Below are 17,803 nucleotides of genomic sequence, written 5' to 3' on the forward strand. Positions count from 1 at the left end.
TATGATGTTTACATTAGTTGCATGATTTCTAAAGATTGAGTAACATTGATCGAGAATAGGAAACCTGCTGTGTCTTGTGTGTATGGTAAACCATCTGTTACGTGTGCTATTAGTTTGAAGTACTAGTTACTTGTTAAACCATAATTTCTACCATGAATGCACACTATAAACGTATGTGAACAATGTGAATGTAAATTGATTTCATATACATGAATATCATAGGCTGTGACTGTTTAAGTGTGAGTAAGTAGCTAGTCATACCGAGCAAACCAAGGTGAGTTCACTTCTCTTAAAACAAGCATGCGTCTGGTGGGGACAATCAAACTGTCAAAACTTGTAAATGGATTTTCGTAAACCCATATCCTTGTAGGGGATGTGAGGCGGTTTTCAAGTACCCAAATCCTTGTAGGGGATGTGAGGCAGATCTCACAACGCATATCCTTGCAGGGGATATGCAACGGTTTTCAGTACACGTTAACGTTAGATAGTACACTCACTCTGTATCATTTAAGGCCCATTATACTACCGGGTTAGTTGCTTGTAGGGCAACGAGGTTATTAGTTGATAGCGCTATTAGGTTTGGCACCCTCACGACGTACCTGGATAGGATGGGCGTGAACTAATAACTTTAAATCATGACCAAAGTTTGATAGAGCATTGGGGAAGGGCAAAAAGGGCTGTGTGCGTTATCGAGTTATTATCAACTTAACAAATCATAAAACACTACTTGGTATAAAACGATTAAAGCAAACTGTGAACTCACTAGCCTGTCTGTTACACTTTTCTGCATGCTTGCAGGTCCTTAGATTCATGGATTTGAACTTGCTATCTGGTAGTGCTGGAGTGGTCATGGGTCGTAGCTCTTGGATAAAAGTTTAATGTTTATTGCACATTTGTTTTGAACTACTTATTTTATGCTTCCGCTGAACGTATTTGTTTTGGATTGTGTTGAATTTACTTTATGAAATGAATGGAAACTTTTATTAAAGACTATGTATGGTTCAATGTGATTGGTGGCTAGATCCTGGTACGTCACACGCCTCGCGAGAGTTTCCGCTTGGGGTATTTTTGAGGGTGTGACAGTTTGGTATCAGAGCCACTGGTTATAGCGAACTAGATTTTAAAACGTTTTGATAAAACCAGACTATAACCAAATAGTAACGAAAACGACCATGACACTCAGCTCCAGATCGCAAGGTTCATCCTCTGTTTACTTTATGCATTACTCGTTTAACAGTCACACACTCACGACTTGCATGAAACTACATACTAGATACCATTATATGATTACCTGTGCTGCATGTTTTAGTGAAGCTAGATAGTGTGGCACTACCCATCGACACTTGTGATTCTTAATCTTGTAATGCCTTTTGTGTTGCTATTTGAATGTGGGGAAAACTTTTAGCACGAATTAAGAGGCACTAAGATAAGCATGCAAATTGCCTTATTATTATGGGTGCACACATAATAATAACATGAGGTGCATGTGAGTCCCAGTGAGGCTTAACGAGTGTGAGAAAGGTCCTGCCCTATTGTTTGTGTAAACTTTGTAGTTGTAGATGAAAACGTGAGATTTGAATCCTACCTTATCTCGATTCTTAAACTTGTTCCCTCTCCTTATATAGAATCATTGGCGGACGAGGCCATGGACGTGGACACATCGCTATGACTCAGGCTGAGTTGACAAATCTGATTAACACCCGTGTGGCTGAGGCATTAGCAGCCTATCAAGCTGGTATGATATGTGCCAAATCTTCTTTATTCTTGTGTCGCGTACACAACTCTTGCCCTTGTGTTGTATTTCCTCATCCATTAGGTCAGCAAGTGAATCAGAATCAAAACCATCCGCCTGCTTGCACTTTCAAGACGTTTATGGATTGTAAGCCACAGACCTTCAGTGGGACTAAAGGGGCTGTGGGGCTACTTCGATGGTTCGAGAAGGCTGAGTCAGTGTTCGCTATGTGTAACTGTCCCGTGGGGGACCGGGTGAAGTATGCTACCGGCACTTTGGAGGATGGTGCCTTAACTTGGTGGAATGCCCAAGTGCAGATATTGGGCATCGAGATGGCTAATGCAACGACTTGGGATGATTTTAAGGAGTTGATGCGGGAAGAGTACTATCCTCGTGACGAGATTCAGAAGCTCGAGAATGAGTACTACGATTTAAAGATGGAAGGATCCAAGATCGAGGCTTTCATGAAATGATCTCATGAACTAGCAATTTTGTGCCCTCACCTGTCTCGGCCTCCACATCGACGAATATAGTTGTATCTCAAGGGCCTATCACCAGCTGTAAAGGGTTATGTCACTGCTGCAAACCTTAACAATCTGCCCCAGATCATCCATTTGGCACATAAGATTACTGACTAAGAGGTCGAACGTGGCTTATTGCCACCACGTGTTTCTGCTACTACCTCTGCTGCTACAGCTATCACATCTGCTAGTGATAACAAGCGTAAGTGGAACGATGCAGATAAAGCAACAAACTCGAATCAATCGTAGAAGAAGCCTGATAACAACAGCAGCCGCGGCTTTAGTCAGTCGTCTTCGGTTAATTAGAATCATAACCACAGTTAGACTTCAGGTTACGCGGGCAAACAGAAGAAGTGCAATAAGTGTGGTTTCATCACTATGGTCAGTGTAGTCGGGCATGTCAAAGGTGTGACAAGCTGGGTCACAAGTCCAAAGATTGTAGAGCTCCCCATCCCAAGCAACAACAGCAGCAATCTCAGCAGCAACAACAGAGGCAACAACCCCAGCAGAATCGGGGTAATCAGAGGGGATGCTATCAGTATGGTAGTGAAGGGCATTTCAAGAAGGATTGCCCACAGTTGAACCAGAATGCCAACAACAACAATGGGGGTAATCGCCAGAACAACAACAACAACAACGCGGGAAACAAAAACAATGAGAATAACAGTGGGAATGGCGCTCGCGGTAGGGCATTCACTATTGGGGCAGGCGATGCAAGGAATGATGGCAACGTCGTGACCGGTACGTTCTCTGTTAATGGTATTATTGCTTCTGTATTATTAGACTCTGGTGCCGACTGGAGTTATGTGTCTTTGGGGTTCAGTCGTCAGCTAGGGTTAAGTCCTGCGCCTCTTCTAAACAAGCATGTAGTGGAATTAGCTGATGGCAAGTTGATAGAAGCCATGCAGGTATTCTTAGGGTGTAAACTCGATCTTCTAGGTCATGTGTTCGACATTGACCTTCTCCCCATCACTCTTGGTAGTTTTGATATAGTCATTGGTATGGACTGTTTGTCCAAACTCAGAGCAGAAATACTTTGCAAGGAGAAGATCGTGCGTGTACCTCTCCCTAGCGGGGAATTATTATCTGTCCAGGGTCATTGAAGCGGTGCAACCGTCAACATCATTTCATCCATGAAAGCCCAGAAATGTCTACGTAAGGGCTACCCTGCTATTCTTGCGCTTGTTACCAATACTCGGCCTGAAGAGAAGAATATCGATGATTTACCAGTCGTACAGGAGTTTCCTGATGTTTTTCCCGAGGAACTACCAGGTTTACCTCCACATCGTCAGGTGGAGTTCCACATTGATCTTACACCAGGAGCAGCTCCGATTGCTCGTGCACCATAACGTCTTGCACCTGGGGAGTTGCAAGAGTTGTCAAATAAGCTTCAGGAACTGTTGGATAAGGGCTTTATTCGACCCAGTTCTTTGCCTTGGGGAGCCCCAGTCTTGTTTGTGAAAAAGAAGGATGGATCCTTTCGCATGTATATTGATTATCGCGAACTCAACAAGGTGACAGTCAAGAATCATTATCCTTTACCACGCATTGACGACCTGTTCGACCAGTTGCAAGGGTCGAGCTACTATTCGAAGATTGATCTAAGATCGGGCTATCATCAGATGAGAGTCCGAGAGGAGGATGTCCCAAAAATAGCTTTTCGCATGCGTTATGGCCATTATGAGTTTTTAGTCATGCCATTCGGGTTAACTAACGCACCAGTGGTATTTATGGATCTCATGAACCGCGTATGTAAACCTTACTTTGACGATTTTGTTATCGTGTTTATCGATGACATTCTGATCTATTCTAAGAGCAAAGAGGACCATGAACGGCATCTGCGTCTTATTCTGGAGCTCCTGAGGAAGGAGAAGCTCTACGCGAAGTTTTCTAAGTGTGACTTCTGGATTCGAGAAGTGCACTTCCTCGACCACATAGTTAACGCAATGGGAATACACGTGGATCCTGCTAAGATCGACTCAATCAGGAATTGGGCCGCACCAAAGAACCCTTCGGAGGTGCGACAATTTCTTGGTCTCGCTGGGTACTATCAAAGATTCATTAAAGGCTTTTCAAAGATCGCGCAACCTCTCACTTCGTTAACATAAAAGGGCGTTGTATACTCTTGGGGAACGAAACAAGAGGATGCTTTCCAGTTACTGAAACAGAAACTCTGCAGTGTGCCGATTTTATCTTTACCTGAAGGAACAGAAGATTTTGTGGTATACTGTGATGCTTCCATTAAGGGTCTCGGTTGCGTGTTGATGCAACGCCAGAAGGTGATAGCCTACGCCTCACGACAGTTGAAGGTTCACGAGAGGAATTATATGACACGTGAATTAGAGTTGGGAGCCGTGGTGTTTGCACTCAAAATCTGGAGGCAGTACCTGAACGGTACTAAATGCACTATTTATACTGACCACAGGAGCCTTCAGCATATTTTTGACCAGAAGGATTTGAATATGCGACAGCGTCACTGGGTAGAACTTTAAAACGATTATGATTGTGCAATCAAGTATCATCCGGGTAAGGCCAACGTTGTAGCTGATGCCCTTAGTCGGAAGGAAACAAAACCAAAGCGTATTCGCGCTTTGCAGCTCACCATTCATTCTAACCTACCTAACTAGATCCATGCTGCACAAACTGAAGCAATGAAAGAAGAAAACATTGAAGCAGAGTATTTAAGAGGCATGGAAAAACGACTTGAAGAGAGATCGGATGGTATTCTTTACTTCATGGAGCGTGTATGGATTCCTTTGTTTGGTAACCTTATGGAGCTTGTGATAGACGAAGCGCACAAGTCCCGATACTATGTTCATCCGGGTTCGGATAAAATGTATCAGGATCTCAAGGTTTTGTATTAGTGGCCGACGATGAAGGCTCACATCGCGACTTATGTAAGTAAATGTTTGACGTGTTCAAAAGTCAAGGTGGAGTACCAGAAATCCTCAGACTTACTTCAGCAACCAGAAATACCCATGTGGAAATGGGAACAAATCGCCATGGATTTTGTCACCGGGCTACCTAGAACTTAAAACGGAAATGACACCATCTGGGTGATTATTGACCGTCTCACGAAATCCGCACACTTCCTCGCAATCAAAGAAACTGAAAAGTTCTCGCAGCTGGCTGGTATCTATCTAAAGGAAGTGGTTTCTAGGCACGGGGTGCCAACCTCCAATATTTCTGATCGAGATCCGTTGTTCATATCAGATTTGTGGCAAGCGATGCACAAATCATTTGGCTCACGTCTCGACATGAGCACTGCTTATCACCCCCAAACAGATGGTGAGAGTGAGCGAACTATCCAGACATTGGAAGACATGCTGCGAGCATGTGTTATCGACTTTGGTAAATGTTGGGAGAGACACTTGCCTTTGGTGGAGTTTTCTTACAATAACAGTTACCATACCAGTATTCAGGTAGCTCCGTTCGAGGCTTTATACGGGCGAAAATGTCGATCTCCTCTCTGCTGGGCTGAAGTGGGTGACAGCCAAATCACAGGCCCGGAGCTTTTGCTCGAAACTTCTGAGAAGATAGTGCAAATTAGAAATCGTATGGTGGCGGCGCGTGACCGTCAGAAAAGCTACGCTGACAAGCATAGGAAACCTTTGGAGTTTGATGTGGGTGATAGTGTGATGTTGATAGTTTCACCCTGGAAGGATGTGGTACGTTTTGGGAAACGCGGCAAGCTTAATCCGTGTTATGTCGGGCCATTCAAAATTCTGGAACAAATCGGTAAGGTGGCATACAAGCTCGAGTTACCTGCTGAGTTGGGTAACGTTCATGATGTGTTCCATGTTTCTCAGCTGAGGAAGTGTTTATCAGATGAAACACTTGTAGTACCATTTCAGGAACTGAAAATTCACGACAAGTTGCAGTTTATTGAAGAACCAATTGAAATTATGGACCAGGAAGTCAATGTTCGTAAGCACAGTCGTGTTCCGATCGTGAGAGTTCGTTGGAACTCAAGAGGTGGACCGGAGTTCACATGGGAATGCGAGGATCAGATGAAGCTCAAGTACCGACATTTATTCCCAGATGACAAGTCCAAGTCTGGCAAATCTAAATCTAATGCAACTAGTGAATTTCGGGACGAAATTCCCATTCAAGTTAGGGATGATGTGGCACCTGGGAAAATCCACAGTCATCCTAATTTGACACTTCGCCGCTTTCGGAGTACTTATCAAATTTCGGGGCGAAATTTCTTTCAAGTTGGGGACGATGTGACAACTCGAACTTTCAAGGTCTTTCCTCGACACGTTAGTGTTACTTGCTTACAATTCTGTTTTCGTGATTCGGTTGCGTTGTATAATTTGCACGTTTGATCTATGATAGATGTGTTGTATTATTTGGTTAAGTAATGAAAGCTAATGAACTGTGTAGATTAGATAGACTTAACACATGCAATCTCACTCGACGAAACACTAGACTTTCATCGTCACCTCTACGCGACGAAACACAACACTTTCGTCACACCCATAGCCGACGAAACACTTTCACTTTTGTCACACCCCCAAAATCCACCTGCGGAGTATCACCGCTTGGGAGCGTGACTGACCAGGATCAAGCCACCAATCATATAGAACGATGTATAAAGTAAAAGTAAATGCAATTAAACCAAACCAATCCATATGAAAGGTGTTCCAAAACTTAAGTATGTTATCACTGTTTAGCGGAAGCGTATGACTAATACCCAACATAAATAAGTATGCAATGTCATAAAGTGTTTACCAAACAATCACGATCCAATCCCACAACGACCAGCTCCTCCCTGTGCAAGCTCCATGTATCTAACGACCTGCAAGGCATGTAACAGAGGATCAACAACTAGTTGAGCGAGTTCACAGTTTATAGTTCAGTAATTGTTATAGTATAATAAGCCTTGTGTTCGTTCATTAAGTCATGTTTCGTATTAGCTCGTATCGCGGCCCTCTAGGCATGTATGCGAAGATTTGGGAAAGTTTCCATGTATTCTAGACTAGGTATATTTGTATCGCGGCCACCCGGCATCTGTGCGAAGTTTAGTGAATAGTTCGCAGCCCTTTCTAGGCATGTGTGCGAAGATCAGTCATATTATCGCGGCCAACCCTGGCGTGTATGCGAAGATCAGTTCTATAAGTATCACTAGTCTAGCAGTATCTTAACCAATCACCTTCCTCACCCGAGGATCATATCACTACGTTCCATTATCTAGAGAAGTACAAGTAAATAAACCAATCCCATTCCCACCCTGGGAACCCCACGCCTTGGCTGTGTGAACTCACCTTGGTTTGCTCGGTTTGACTAGTTTCTTTGTTTATCAATTAATCAAGCATGCCCTAACATGGTTTATCAATAGCAATCAGTTCTGTATTCACATGAACCACATCTTTCACGTACGATTATCTCACGTATTCATTGTTCACAATAAGCACATTGTTGTACATGTAACGCACACATGCAATCTCAGTCATGACAGTTCATCCATTCATCTAGTGCCATTAAATAATCGCTTAACATGTAATAGCTCAAACGTAAAACATACAGACACACATAATTTACTCGCATGCACTTCAAGTTTAGTTATTAAACATATGCGGCCCATTATCTATGCAAGGCCCAATCATGTAATAGGTGACCCAGCTTACAAAAACAGCCCATGTGTTGCGTCTTTCAATATCGTTCCCGACCCAACTATTTAACCCATGACGCCTGGTCCCATTACAGTAAAGCTTAACTCAAACAATTTTCCACTAACCTAAGACCTCTAATTATCATTAACCACCAAATCGGACCCGTACTTATCACTTATATAAATTTAATGTTCATGGCAATTTCTAAAACAATTTAGCAGTTCCTCACAAGAAGTCATAATCATATAATTCATCCACTAATTTAGCATAAGTCCAATCACCACACATTCTTTCATATGCATCACGTGAGTCACCATTATAACTAATCATCATAAAAATTTCGAATTCACATGTATAGTCAGACATGCTTTTGAATTCAATTCTCAAAGGAATCTCAATTAATTAATAGGCTACTGATTGGACCAAAAATCTGCATACAACTCCTTTAATTGGACCTTTTTTTTCTCACATGCAATCTAATTATTTGATTGAGATATGGGCCAAACACTTAAGGTAACCTGATTGGACCGAATAGTTAGTGGGTCTTGATGTTTTAGATCTTGATATCAAATCAACTAACATTAAACTCTCTGGCCGACAAGACTGTTGTTATTTTATATGCGATTGGACCGAGTATAATACAAGATGAATTTACTAACCTGATGCAATTAAGAACATAAATTATATTACATGCAATTGACCGTCAAACATAAATTGAATCACAAGCAATTCAGAACATAGTGGCCGACACTTCACATATATACATTCTCATGCAACAAGAATACTAACCAGTTTAATACTTCGATGCAAGGGGAAGTCTACTGCCGTCACCAATCACAGGGGTAGGGTTATGCGTGAGTTTTTTTTAGTTTATGTTATCGGACCACATATATACATGTTATCATTTATGGAGCTTTGGGGCGGTTCCCTTATTAACCGAGATGGGCTCCAGCCTATTGCATTAGGTCATCGCACAAATAGGTTAATAATAATCAATAATCACACTTGAGTTGTTACATGCAATTGTAATATATTCAAAGAGGTACATACAATTTAGATTATAATTCTAAAATATCTAAACAAGTGGGCCGGTTATGTTAAAACTGTTGGGCTACAAGGATTGGGCCACGTTAATCTACACATGTAAGGTTGGGCTCGAGTAAAACAAGATTATTCCAATATTCGGGTGCGGCCCAAGATGTTAGTGTGTTAATTAGCTGAGTCATACACATTCAGTTTAACAGAGTTATCACATTACGGAACGTTTTAACACCGAAGAGGGAAAATAGCAAAAAATAAAGATAGCAAGATAGGACGTTATTGACCTTGAAAGTCCGGGTTGTCACATCATCCCCAACTTGAAAGAAATTTCGTCCCGAAATTTAGCATGTAGGTACTGAGGAAGCTAGTTAATTTGCGTGGTTTCCTGGTTTTCCTGGGGTGTCACATCATCCCCCCGTTGGTTTGGAATTTCGTGCCGAAATTCCGCAGTAGCTTCAGCCTCAGCAGTGGTTGCACTTTTCTCGAATAACTGGGGATACTTGTGTTTCATTTGGTCTTCTCGTTCCCAGGTGAACTCTGGGCCACGACGGGAGTTCCAACGAACTCGAACAAGAGGTATTCTAGTGTTCTTGAGGACCTTAACATCCCGGTCCGTGATTTCAACTGGTTCCTCGACGAACTGCAACCGCTCGTCGATAGTGAGTTCCTTAAAAGGAACTATGAGGGTCTCATCTGACAGGCACTTCTTCAGATTCGACACGTGAAATACATTGTGAACTGCACCGAGTTCAGCTGGTAGGTTTAGTCTATAGGCTACTTTGCCTATTCTTTCTATAATCTCGAACGGTCCGACATACCGCGGATTGAGTTTGCCCCGTTTGCCAAAATGAACCACACCCTTCCAGGGTGAGACTTTAAGTAAAACCCGGTCCCCGACCTGAAATTCCAATGGCTTCCTACGCTTATCCGCGTAGTCTTTCTGCCGGTCGCGTGCTGCCGCCATGCGTTGTCATATTTGTGCGATCTTTTCCGTGGTGTCCACTATAAGTTCTGGACCCGTGATCTGACTATCCCCCACCTCTGCCCAACAGAGAGGTGACCGGCATTTACGCCCGTACAATGCCTCGAATGGAGCGGCTTGTATTCTGGTGTGATAGCTGTTATTGTACGAGAACTCCACCAAAGGGAGATGCTTTTCCCAGCTGTTGCCGAAATCGATAACACATGCCCGAAGCATGTCTTCTAGGGTTTGAATCGTGCGCTCAGACTGTCCATCCGTCTGAGGGTGATAAGCTGTGCTCATGTCTAAGCGAGAGCCAAAAGCTTTGTGCATAGATTTCCATAGTTCTGACGTGAATCGTGCATCGCGGTTCGAAATGATAGAGGTGGGCACCCCGTGCCTCGAGATTACTTCCTTCAAGTATATGTCTGCTAGTGTGGAAAACTTGTCTGTTTCTTTGATTGCTAGGAAATGAGCAGACTTGGTGAGTTGGTCCACGATCACCCAAATTGTATCGTTCCCACGTTGGGATCTTGGCAGACCAGTAACGAAATCCATGGAAATTTCCTCCCATTTCCACTGTGGTATCTTTGGTTGCTGAAGTAACCCTGCTGGTTTCTGATATTCTGCCTTGACTTTTGCACAAGTCAAGCACTTGCTGACGTAGGTAGCGATGTGGGCCTTCATGCTAGGCCACCAATAAGTAGTTCTGATGTCGTGGTACATTTTATCCGACCCTGGATGTACCGAGTAGCGAGACTTTTGCGCTTCATCCATCACAAGTTCGCGTAGATCGCCATAGAGTGGGACCCAAATACGTCATGTTACATAGTAGGCGCCGTCTTCCTTTTGTTCTAATCGTTGCCTTGAGCCGCGTAAAGCTTCATCCTTTACGTTTTCTGGTTTCAATGCTTCCACCTGAGCATCTCGTATTTGTGCAGGAAGATCAGACTGAATAGTGAGCTGCAAAGCTCGTACACGCCTAGGTAAAGTATCCTTTCGACTGAGAGCGTCTGCCACAACATTGGCCTTGCCTGGATGGTACTTGATGGCGCATTCATAATCATTAAGTAGCTCAACCCATCGTCGTTGACGCATGTTCAATTCCTTCTGCTTGAAGATATGCTCGAGACTCCTGTGATCGGTGTAAATAGTGCACTTGGTACCATACAGGTAGTGTCGCCATATCTTGAGCGCGAAAACAACAGCTCCCAGCTCTAAATCGTGTGTCGTGTAGTTCCGTTCGTGAACCTTGAGTTGACGAGAAGCGTAAGCAATGACCTTGTCGCGCTGCATTAACACACATCCAAGACCCTGGATGGATGCGTCACAGTATACTACAAAATCGTCCGTGCCCTCTGGAAAAGAGAGGATAGGTGCACCGCAAAGTCTATCCTTTAAGTGTTGAAATGCAGTTTCCTGATTGTTACCCCAACGGTAGGTGACACCCTTCTTTGTCAGTATTGTAAGCGGCTGTGTGATCTTTGAAAAGTCATTGATGAATCGCCTGTAGTAACCCGCCAAACCCAAGATTTGGCGTATTTCCGCTGGTGTACGTGGTGCAGGCCAGTTCCTGATCGAATCTACCTTGGATGGATCAACATGGATCCCATCCTTGTTTACTACGTGGCCTAGAAAGTGGACTTCACGAAGCCAGAAGTCACATTTCGAAAACTTAGCATACAGCTGTTCCTTTCGAATGAGTTCCAAAATAAGTCGTAGATGCTGCTCGTGCTCCTCCTGACTCTTGGAGTAGGTCAGGATGTCGTCAATAAACACTATCACAAATTTGTCTAGGTAGGGTTTGCACACCCTGATCATAAGATCCCTAAATACGGCAGGCGCGTTCGTTAACCCGAACGGCATGACAAGAGACTCGTAGTGACCGTAGCGAGTCCTGAATGCAGTTTTGGAGACGTCCTCGTCCCGGACTCTCATCTGATGGTAACCTGACCTCAAGTCTATCTTGGAGTAGTAACTCGACCCTTGCAACTGGTCGAATAAGTCGCCAATACGAGGAAGAGGAAGAGGATAACGGTTCTTCACTGTGACCTTGTTCAGTTCACGGTAATCAATTTCACATCCTGAAGGTGCCATCCTTCTTTTTCACAAATAATTGGTATCCAAGAGTTCTTGTAGCTCCCCAAGGCGAAGAGATAGGTCGGATAAATCCCTTATCCAAGATTTCTTGTAGCTGCGTCAATAGTTCTTCCAATTCTGGTGGAGCTAAGCGATACGGTACGTGAGATATAGGTGCTGTCCAAAACTATAGGAATGAGGTCGATAGGGAATGTCTGACCGGCGAGGATAAGATTACAACCCTGAACTATGTACGGCCTCTAGACCTTTACCATTAACTAACACTACGACACGTTGGGTGTTCAAGGGAGTTGGTGTACGTTTTAACATTCGACTAACTTTCAAAGACATATAATTGGTATCCGCACCCGAATCAAACAATACAGTAACATAAAAGTCGTCGAGAAGGAACTTACCATAACTACGTTGGGATCATTTCTGGCATCACCCTGCCCCAACACAAATGCACGGCCCCTTGCTTCATTGCCGTTGTTGTTCCCCCCGTTGTTGTTGTTGTTGCCATTTCCCTGATTGTTGTTATTGTTGCGATTCTGGTTCTGGTTTAACTGGGGGCAATCACGCTTGAAATGACCTTCAGCCCCACACTGGAAACATCCCCTGTTGCCCCGATGTTGCTGCTGCTGATGCTGGTTCTGTGGAGCTGGTGGTGGGTGTTGCTGATTCTGATTTGCAGGTCGCGAACTCCTGCAGTCTTTAGCTTCATGCCCTATCTTGAGACATCTCTGACAACGCTCCTTACGACACCGTCCACTGTGGTGTCTGTTGCACCTATTACACAGTGGGTGAATTCCCCGATATCCACCCTGCCCCTGATTGCCTGAAGAGTGCTGACTGGGACTCTGATAACTGTCAGTCTTTCACTGCTGAGCCTGTGACTGAACTGAAGCTGATCCCTTGCTGGAATCCCCATCCCATTTTCTTTTGTTGTCACTGGGAGTAGCAGAAGTAGTGACAGCAGTAGTGGTAGCACTGATGCGTTTTGGCAGCTTGTTCTGTTCCACTGCCTGATCCGTAATACGATGAGCAAGGCACTGAATAGCTTGGATGTTATCAAGATTAGCCGATGTCACATGGCTCTGGATCTCTGGCGCTAACCCCTTGAGATACAACTCAATGCGCTTGACTGGAGGGTCCACCATAGTTGGACACAGCACGGCCAGCTCGTTCGACCGTTTAGTATAAGCTTCGATCTCTGACCCAGTCATTTTCAGATGGTAGAACTCATCTTCCAACTTGTGAATATCTTCACGTGTGCAGTATTCCCTTTTGATGAATTCCTTGAAATCATTCCAAGGGGTGGCGTTAGCAGCTGCCAACCCTAGGATCTGTACTTGCGCGTTCCACCAAGTCAACGCGATTCCTTCCAAAGTACCAGTGGCGTACTTGACCCTGCGAGCCTCAGGGCATTCACACATTTCAAATACTGACTCTAGTTTCTCAAACCATTGGAGGAGTCCCACTGCCCCCTCGGTGCCACTGAATGAGCTTGGACGACAGTCCATGAAGTTCTTGAAAGTGCAGACAGGTTGCTGAGCGTGTTGACCTATTGTGTACGAATAGGACAAAGTTAAACACAAGAGTGAATGTAGGATCTAAAGATCCTAGTATGAGTTACGACTGCAGGGTATACCTCCTGCGTTTCCAGCTGCAAGTGCCGCAGCAACTTGTTCATTGATAAGAGCCGTCAACTGGGCTTGAGTCATGTTAATGCGTCCAGCCATTGTTCTTCATAGTAAAAGTAGTGTAAGTGAGAATGGTTCGCGAGTAGTGCGATGACAGAAGAGTGTAAGCACATAGGTGTTCTCATGTAATAACGAATAGCAAGTAATGTAATCTAAGCATACCACGAGCAAAGTTCTATGCAATTCTAGCAAGTAGGCAATAAACATAAACCTTATTACCTAGGATGTTGAGTCTTGCACATGGAGCGAAGCGTCATTGTGGATCGTTGAGAGCACTGTTCTGGTTATAGTCTGGTTTTAATAAAAACGTTTTCCCATATTAAAACCAAGTTCTCTTTAACCAATGGCTCTGATAACAATCTGTCACACCCCCAAAATCCCCCTGCGGAGTATCACCGCTTGGGAGCGTGACTGAACAGGATCAAGCCACCAATCATATAGAACGATGTATAAAGTAAAAGTAAATGCAATTAAACCAAACCAATCCATATGAAAGGTGTTCCAAAACTTAAGTATGTTATCACTGTTTAGCGGAAGCGTATGACTAATACCCAACATAAATAAGTATGTAATGTCATAAAGTGTTTAACAAACAATCACGATCCAAGCCTACAACGACCAGCTCCTCCTTGTGCAAGCTCCATGTATCTAACGACCTGCAAGGCATGTAACAGAGGATCAACAACTAGTTGAGCGAGTTCACAGTTTATAGTTAAGTAATTGTTATAGTATAATAAGCCTTGTGTTCGTTCATTAATTCATGTATCGTATTAGCTCGTATCGCGGCCCTCTAGGCATGTATGCGAAGATTTGGGAAAGTTTCCATGTATTCTAGACTAGGTATATTTGTATCGCGGCCACCCGGCATCTGTGCGAAGTTTAGTGAATAGTTCGCAGCCCTTTCTAGGCATGTGTGCGAAGATCAGTCATATTATCGCGGCCAACCCTGGCGTGTATGCGAAGATCAGTTCTATAAGTATCACTAGTCTAGCAGTATCTTAACCAATCACCTTCCTCACCCGAGGATCATATCACTACGTTCCATTATCTAGAGAAGTACAAGTAAATAAACCAATCCCATTCCCACCCTAGGAACCCCATGCCTTGGCTGTGTGAACTCACCTTGGTTTGCTCGGTTTGACTAGTTTCTTTGTTTATCAATTAATCAAGCATGCCCTAACATGGTTTATCAATAGCAATCAGTTCTGTATTCACATGAACCACATCTTTCACGTACGATTATCTCACGTATTCGTTGTTCACAATAAGCACATTGTTGTACATGTAACGCACACATGCAATCTCAGTCATGACAGTTCATCCATTCATCTAGTGCCATTAAATAATCACTTAACATGTAATAGCTCAAACGTACAACATACAGACACACATAATTTACTCGCATGCACTTCAATTCTAGTTATTAAACATATGTGGCCCATTATCTATGCAAGGCCCAATCATGTAATAGGTGACCCAGCTTACAAAAACAGCCCATGTGTTGCATCTTTCAATATCGTTCCCGACCCAACTATTTAACCCATGACGCCTGGTCCCATTACAGTAAAGCTTAACCCAAACAATTTTCCACTAACCTAAGACCTCTAATTATCATTAACCACCAAATCGGACCCGTACTTATCAGTTATATAAATTTAAGGTTCATGGCAATTTCTAAAACAATTTAGCAGTTCCTCACAAGAAGTCATAATCATATAATTCATCCACTAATTTAGCATAAGTCCAATCACCACACATTCTTTAATATGCATCACGTGAGTCACCATTATAACTAATCATCATAAAAATTTCGAATTCACATGTATAGTCAGACATGCTTTTGAATTCAATTCTCAAAGGAATCTCAATTAATTAATAGGCTACTGATTGGACCAAAAATCTGCATACAACTCCTTTAATTGGACCTTTTTTTTCTCACATGCAATCTAATTATTTGATTGAGATATGGGCCAAACACTTAAGGTAACCTGATTGGACCGAATAGTTAGTGGGTCTTGATGTTTTAGATCTTGATATCAAATTAACTAACATTAAACTCTCTGGCCGACAAGACTGTTGTTATTTTATATGCGATTGGACCGAGTATAATACAAGATGAATTTACTAACCTGATGCATTTAAGAACATAAATTATATTACATGCGATTGACCGTCAAACATAAATTGAATCACAAGCAATTCAGAACATAGTGGCCGACAATTCACATATATACATTCTCATGCAACAAGAATACTAACCAGTTTAATACTTCGATGCAAGGGGAAGTCTACTGCCGTCACCAATCACAGGGGTAGGGTTATGCGTGAGTTTTTTTTAGTTTATGTTATCGGACCACATATATACATGTTATCATTTATGGAGCTTTGGGGCAGTTCCCTTATTAACCGAGATGGGCTCCAGCCCATTGCATTAGGTTATCGCACAAATAGGTTAATAATAATCAATAATCACACTTGAGTTGTTACGTGCAATTGTAATATATTCAAAGAGGTACATACAATTTAGATTATAATTCTAAAATATCTAAACAAGTGGGCTGGTTATGTTAAAACTGTTGGGCTACAAGGATTGGGCCACGTTAATCTACACATGTAAGGTTGGCCTCGAGTAAAACAAGATTATTCCAATATTCGGGTGCGGCCCAAGATGATAGTGTGTTAATTAGCTGAGTCATACACATTCAGTTTAACAGAGTTATCACATTACGGAACGTTTTAACACCGAAGAGGGAAAATAGCGAAAAATAAAGATAGCAAGATAGGACGTTATTGACCTTGAAAGTCCGGGTTGTCACAACTTTCGTCGAGATGGGAGTTATTCGCCAGGATGGGCTTTTGGCCTAGGGAGGCCCATGTCATACCCCCCAAAATCCACTTGCGGAACACCACCGCTTGGAGGCGTGACTGACCAGGATCTTAGCCACCAATCACATTGAACTCATGAGTATATTTAAATAAAACTTTCATTTATTATCAATAGTGTTACCACGTTACAATATTTCACAGTTTACAGCGGAAGCATATTTAACTCGCTATGTGTTTATAAACCACATGTATAAGCTCTTAGTCTCGTGTTGCATTTCCATGTAACTCGACCCATGACCACTCCAGCTTCTAAGACAACAAGTTCCATTGATATGCACCTAAAGGCCTGCAAGGCATGTAACAACGAGTCAACAATAAGGTTGAGCGAGTTCACAGCTGGGTGTTCGTTTTAAGTGGTTTACGAAAACATAGTTTGTCTTTAGTTGGCTTACTTGCCGTGGGGTTTACCCCATAGTTGCAAGTATGATTAACCAGTTTATCCTATTTCCCAAACGTATCCATAGATGGTGGGGGCTTCCCATGTGAATTACCAGTTTACTCTGTTTCCCAAACCTTTTTACGATATTTAGTGGGGGCTTCCCATGTTGTATATTACTAGACTAGTTGTATCTATAGGTGTCCTTCCCAATCCGAGGACAGTGGTAAGTATGAGTTTACGTAGGTTTTACGTAAGTGCCCTTCCCTATCCGAGGACAGTAGTACGTAGCAAGTACGTAGGTTTATCGCTGGTGTCCTTCACAAACCGAGGACAATGGTACGTAGGTTTTACGTAGGTTTTAACACCGGTGTCCTTCCCGATACGAGGACAATGGTACGTAGGTTTTACGTAGGTTTTACGTAGGTTTTAACACAGGTGTCCTTCCCAATCCGAGGACAGTGGTTAGCAGTCTAGTAGTGATGAACGTACGGGTAGTGATACAATCCCATTCCCAACCCACCGGGAATACCATGCCTTGGAAAGAGTGTGAACTCACCTTGGTTTGCTCAGTATGCTTAACTACTGGTTTCCCAATTAATCAGTCAGAGCCTAAAGTATGCACGTATACAAGATTAGTTCATGTTCGCCCTGTTTTCTCGTAAGTTGAAAGCATAGAATGCATGCAAGGTAATGATCACCGATTCAACACATAACAGTTACACAACTTATTCATATTCATAGTTTACATGTATGCTCCTTAGCCATGGTTAACAGTTAAGTGTATGGATAAAAATCAAATCATAATTGATATCATCAACAGGTGGAAATTTACCTATACTCTTTATCACACTCTGCATGCATGCCTCATATCAATACATAACAGTGG

The sequence above is a fragment of the Helianthus annuus genome, chromosome 1 (genome assembly GCF_002127325.2).
Source record: "Helianthus annuus cultivar XRQ/B chromosome 1, HanXRQr2.0-SUNRISE, whole genome shotgun sequence".
NCBI classification, from domain to species: domain Eukaryota; kingdom Viridiplantae; phylum Streptophyta; class Magnoliopsida; order Asterales; family Asteraceae; genus Helianthus; species Helianthus annuus.